The sequence below is a fragment of the Bos javanicus genome, chromosome 1, assembly GCF_032452875.1.
Source record: "Bos javanicus breed banteng chromosome 1, ARS-OSU_banteng_1.0, whole genome shotgun sequence".
NCBI classification, from domain to species: Eukaryota; Metazoa; Chordata; class Mammalia; order Artiodactyla; family Bovidae; genus Bos; species Bos javanicus.
In genome coordinates, this window is record NC_083868.1 from 105,266,631 (window position 1) to 105,273,369 (window position 6,739).

The following is a 6,739-nucleotide window of genomic DNA, read 5'->3' on the forward strand; positions in this document are numbered from 1 at the left end:
TTCTGTTTTCTCAATTTATTGTCATAATAATCCCTGGGCTACAGACCTTCTTGTACACTGGAAAATGTAGTTGTATCTGTTGTATCTCAGCTGCAGGGTATCTTGACCAATCTCAGCAAACTGAGCCTCAATTTCTTAAACTGCAGTAGTTGGGTTGTTATTATCACTCAAATAACCATTAGACTATAAAGCAGTTTACAGGAAGATCACACTCTGATAGAAAGTTGGCAAAAGATAAATATTATCTCTGTTTCTTTCTTGGAAAAAAAACACACTGGTTTATACTGTGTTTACCAAAAGATGACTCATATAATTGTCATGACCTTCCCACTAACATATCCATTAATAAGTTCCACCTACAAGCTCATCAGATACCAGGTCAAATGCATTAACTCATACAAAATAGAATGAAAATAGCTGTCAGTTTGATCACTTTAACATGACTACAGAATTATAAAATGGCCAATCTAGTTAAAACAATTCATGTTAAATCATGACTTCACTTTCCTTACTCACTTCCAAATTAACTTGCAAACTTTACTCAAAATATACTTGGAAATATCTAACTGTAGGTTAGACCTAAAACAATAACAGGATGCTGTAATAAAATGAGTACAGAAAATTGATTCTTGCCATTGTGTACTCTGTTGTGGTAGACAACGATCTGCTATGAACCTTAGTTTTCCATCTTACTATGAGATTATACCTGTATAGAAGCCTGACTTCTTAAAAATAAACCTCACAAGACTGTCACAACCAAAGCAATATTAATCCACCTAGAAAAATACTTTTAGAGTATCTTAAAGTCCCCCTAGTCAAATGAAATAATAGGAGCAACAAAAAGAATAACAATGGATTTGAAACATAATCTATGTTAAAACTAAGAAGTTGGAGTCTTTCTATTCTGATGGTGAAAGTAAGAGGTATCAGAGTTGCAATCCTAGTAAAAATAAGTAGAAAGCTAGAAAAATGCATAAAATAACTTTCACACATATTACACAATCTTTGTGAAAAGAGAAATATACAAAATGAGCTCTAATTTCATGTTGGCTGTTTCCCTGACAGCATTTCTAAATCATGGCAAGTAAAGTATAAAACAAGTTGTCTCTCTGGGACAGAAATCAAGAGTTAAGGGCTGGAGAAGATGCTAGAGTCACCACCTGAAAGAAGTCACCTGCCCAGGAGCTGCCGCCGGAGAGGCCCACCCACCTGTTCACCTATCCCCCTGCCCCCTTCATAATGCAGCTTGCTTCTGCAAAGTGGTAGGCTCAGGATCGGAGGGACTATGTCTTCATTGAATTTTGTGTTGAAGACAGTAAAGACGCTAATGTAAATTTTGGAAAAATCAAAACTTATATTCAGTTGTCTTGGAGGAAGTGATCATTTTAAACATTTAAATGAAATTGATCTTTTTCACTGTATTGACCCTAATGATTCCAACCATTAAAGAAGAGACATATGTTGTTTATGAAAAGGAGAATCTGGCCACTCATGGCCAAGGTTAACAAAAGAAAGGACAAAGCTTAATGGGCTTACTGTGGAGTTCAATAAACAGAAAGACTGGGAAGATGATTCAGATGAAGATATGTCTAAGATTCAGATGAAAATTGTTTCTCTGTGATGATGAACAACATGAGTGGTGATGAGGATTTACCAGAAGTAGATCGAGCAGATGATGATTAACAAGACAGTGATGAAGAAAAAATGCCAAATCTGGAGTAAGGAATGTTGTCATCACTGGATTTTGAAAAAGAAAAATAACTTCTCTGCAAGATTTCATAATTGAAAGCATTCCTGAGTTAATAGCTCTAAAGGCAGATGCTATATTTCCCTCCTTTGATCCATTTTTCAACCTGTTCATTTTTTCAAAGGCCTCACTAAGGGTTGATATGTACCATCATATGGGGCAATTTTAAGTCAGCTAAGGCAACAACCTTGTACATGAACATTTCCCAGATTTCCATGATGCTGTTGAGGACCTAGGCAATGGATAAATTAAAAAAAATTTTTTTTTTCACCTAAATCTCCCGTACTTCATAACAGATACTGACATGATAGGAAGATCTTAGCTTAGGGAAAGTAACTAAATTTTAGATTTCAGAACATGGACTTGAAAGTGGCTGAAACAATTGGTTGATACTTTAAACTGGTAACATGTTCCTCTGGTATATCCTTCAGGATTGTTTCACTAAAATTTTTATTTTTCAAAAAATTTACTTCACATTATTTATTGTATGTAAGTGATCACTTGTCAGTGTTCCAGATATATCTTAGCTAAAACTAGTGAACTCCCAAACTTAGATGGTTTTCAAGCCTATACATTTGGTATTGTTTGACCCTTACACTTTTATGTCTGTTAGCATGGAGGATGAAGAAAGGCTGTACATTGTTGCTTGAGAGTCTGTACATTTAGACCAAATCTGTATTTGCACTGTCAGAGACCAAATTTGTATTTGCACTGTCAGAATGGCAAATGAGTGGGGGGAAAAATGTTAATACACTATTGGATTTTTTTATTCCTTTTTTTTTTTATTCAGCTTTTTCCTGGGCTGAAAACCTTAATTTACCAGAAATAGTTTAATATTGTTTAAAGGAAAATACTATAAGCAAGATTCTTTACTATGTATTAATCACAAAGTTCAATATGCAATCAAAATTACTAGATGAAGGAAAGTGATTGATAATGAAGAAATAAAATAGATAGTAGAAATAGAACATAAGTGATCCAGTCTTTGAAGTTAATAGGAAACAGTAACATCAAAATAACATATTTGACTATTGCTATAGGCCAGGTGTGTGCCCCCAAAAGCCAAATGTTGGAATCCTAACATCCAATGTGGTGGTGTTAGATGTGGGAACTTTGGGGAATGAGCTGGTCTTGTGGACCACTCATGATGGATTAGTACTCTTATAATAGAGAATCCACAGAGCTCCCTAGCCTCTTTCACTTCTGATGACACACTGAGAAGTCTGAAGTCTGCCACTCAGACAAGGGCTTTCACCAGAATTGGACCATTCCGGTACCCTGATGTTGAACTCCCAGTTTTCAGAAATGTGAGAAATTTCTGTTCTTATAAGTCACTGAATCCATGGTATCATAGCAGCCCAAAAAAGATTAAGAAAATTATATTAAAGAAAATATATCTTCTTTTTACTATACAGGAAATGAATGTTCAAATCAATAACATAAAGAATATAAAATCAAAAACTCATCTGAAAAATTTAACATCAATCAGACTGGATGGCAGAAGATGGTAGTATTAAATTTCAGTTAAAAAAAAACATTCAAATTTAAATTCAAAGGAAAACAATAAAGAAGAGTGTAAGAAATATACAGGACATGTTCAAAGGTCTAATGTGTGTCCATCTGGAATTCAAGAAAGTGAGGAGAGAGAGAGAAAGCAAAAAAAAAAAAAAAAAACAACTTTATTTCAGGAAATACAGAATTTATAAATCTTTTAAAAGGTTCAAAACCTCAGGTCTAACAGTAAGCAAATCAAGAAAAATAAATATGAAGAGAATTACACACCAGCATATCACAAAGGAAAAGAGATATATTCATTCAAAAGGAAAAAAGTTGAGAATACTGGTTGAGTTTTCAAATAAGTATGGAAGCCAGAAGACAGCGAAAGGAAAAAAAAACAAAGAGCATTAGGCTCTATACCTAGAACAATTATCCTACCAAAAATAGTCAAAAATTAAAATATTTTAAAGAAATCTTGAAAGAATTTATTGTCAAAAGACCTGAAAGAAATGTTGAGTTAAATGCGAGTTAAAGAAAGGTAATGCCAAAGAATGCTCTACTACTACACAGTTGCACTCATCTCACATGCTAGTAAAGTAATGCTCAAAATTCTCCAAGCCAGGCTTCAGCAATATCTGAACTGTGAACTTCCAGATGTTCAAGCTGGTTTTAGAAAAGGCAGAGGAGCCAGAGATCAAATTGCCAACATCCATTGGATCATTGAAAAAGCAAGAGAGTTCCAGAAAAACATCTATTTCTGCTTTCTTGACTATGCCAAAGCCTTTGACTGTGTGGATCACAACAAACTGTGGAAAGTTCTGAAAGAGATGGGCATACCAGACCACCTGACCTGCCTCTTGAGAAACCTGCATGCAGGTCAGGAAGCAAGTTAGAACTGGACATGGAACAACAGAATGGTTCCAAATGGGAAAAGGAGTACATCAAGGCTGTATATTGTCACCATGCTTATTTAACTTATATGCAGAGTACATCATGAGAAACGTTGGGCTGGAGGAAGCACATGCTGGAATCAAAATTGCTGGGGGAAACATCAATGACCTCAGATAGGCAGATGACATCAGTTCTTATGGAAGAAAGTGAAGAGGAACTAAAAAGCCTCTTGATGAAAGTGAAAGAGGAGAGTGAAAAAGTTGGCTTAAAGCTCAACATTCAGAAAACTAAGATCATGGCATCTGGTCCTATCACTTCATGGCAAATAGATGGGGAAACAGTGGAAACAATGGCTGACTTTATTTTGGGGCTCCAAAATTACTGCAGATAGTGACTGCAGCCATGAAATTAAAAGATGCTTACTCCTTGGAAAGAAAGTTATCACAAACCTAGGCAGTATATTAAAAAGCAGATACATTACTTTACCAACGAAGGTCCATCTAGTCAAGGCTATGGTTTTTCCAGTAGTAATGTATGGATGTGAGAGTTGGACTGTAAAGAAAGCTGAGCTCAGAAGAGTTGATGGTTTTGAACTCTGGTGTTGGAGAAGACTCTTGAGAGTCCCTTGGACTGCAAGGAGATCCAACGAATCCCCATCCTAAAAGAGATCAGTCCTGGGTGTAAAGGACTGATGTTGAAGCTGAAACTCCAATACTTTGGCTGCCTGATGCGAAGAGCTGATTCATTGAAAAGACCCTGACGCTGGGAAAGATTGAGGGCGAGAGGAGAAGGGGAAGATGTAGGATGAGATGGTTGGATGGCATCACTGACTCAATGGACATGCATTTGGGTGGGCTCTGGGAGTTGGTGATGGACAGGAAGGCCTGGTGTGCTGCGGTTCATGGGTTTTCAGAGTCAGACACGACTGAGTGACTGAACTGAACTGAAATGAACAATTATTTCAGAGGAAACAAGAAGGGATTAAAGAGTGTTAGGATAAATAAGTGAGTAAATGAAAAGGAATATTGACTGACTAAAAGAACAATAAAAATAACATTGATTTAACACGCATAAAACTAAAATATAAAATAAAAGATAAAGAAATGACAGAATGGTGTAAATGGAAGAACTACTGGAAAAGTTTTTTTGTGTGTTGGGAAGTCAGTAAGTATTAATTGACATAAATGGGAAATTATATATAATAAATTTCATTTTGAAATCTGTATGCTTATACAGAATAAAATATATATTATACATATATATATGGAGAGAGAGAATGATAATTTTGAATATTATTTTTAAAGACTCTTTAGATACACACAATAAAATACACACAGATAAAAATACCTGAGATTTTTGTCACAATAACTAAGGACAGGGAAGATAGCAGGTACATTGATATTTGCTTTAGCTGAATCATGGGTATTTGAGGGCATTTATGCTTTTCTGTCTTTACGTAGAAAAATAATCTTTTCTGTGGCAATGGGCAAAATGGTATTTTGGCATTACATTCACAACCCATCAGAAATCAGATCAGATCAGTCGCTCAGTCACGTCCAACTCTTTGCGACCCCATGAATCGCAGCACGCCAGGCCTCCCTGTCCATCAAAATTCCCGGAGTTCACTCAGACTCATGTCCATCGAGTCAGTGATGCCATCCAGCCATCTCATCCTCTGTTGTCCCCTTCTCCTCCTGCCCCCAATCCCTCCCAGCATCAGAATCTTTTCCAATGAGTCCACTCTTCACATGAGGTGGTCAAAGTACTGGAGTTTCAGCTTTAGCATCATTCCTTCCCAAGAAATCCCAGGGCTAATCTCCTTCAGAATGGACTGGTTGGATCTCCTTGCAGTCCAAGGGACTCTCAAGAGTCTTCTCCAACACCACAGGTCAAAAGCATCAATTCTTCAGTGCTCAGCCTTCTTCAGGTTCCAACTCTCACATCCATACATGACCACAGGAAAAACCATAGCCTTGACTAGACGGACCTTTGTTGGCAAAGTAATGTCTCTGCTTTTGAATATGCTATCTAGGTTGGTCATCACTTTCCTTCCAAGGAGTAAGCGTCTTTTAATTTCATGGCTGCAGTCACCATCTGCAGTGATTTTGGAGCCCAGAAAAATAAAGTCCGACACTGTTTCCACTGTTTCCCCATCTATTTTCCATGAAGTGATGGGGCCGGATGCCATGATCTTCATTTTCTGAATGCTGAGCTTTAAGCCAACTTTTTCACTCTCCACTTTCACTTTCATCAAGAGGCTTTTGAGTTCCTCTTCACTTTCTGCCATAAGGGTGGTGTCATCTGCATATGTAAGGTTATTGATATTTCTCCTGGAAATCTTGATTTCAGCTTGTGTTTCTTCCAATCCAGCGTTTCTCATGATGTACTCTGCATATAAGTTAAATAAACAGGGTGACAATATACAGCCTTGACGAACTCCTTTTCCTATTTGGAACCAGTCTGTTGTTCCATGTCCAGTTCTACTGTTGCTTCCTGACCTGCATACAGATTTCTCAAGAGGCAGATCAGGTGGTCTGGTATTCCCATGTCTTTCAGAATTTTCCACAGTTTATTGTGATCCACACAAAGGCTTTGGCATAGTCA

At 36.9% G+C, this 6,739-nt stretch overlaps 1 pseudogene; it reads left to right on the forward strand.

Annotated features, from left to right (window-relative positions):
* Positions 1–1,239: 1,239 nt before the first annotated feature.
* Positions 1,240–1,970, forward strand: LOC133254661 (prostaglandin E synthase 3-like; annotated as a pseudogene).
* The last annotated feature ends 4,769 nt before the right edge of the window (positions 1,971–6,739 follow it).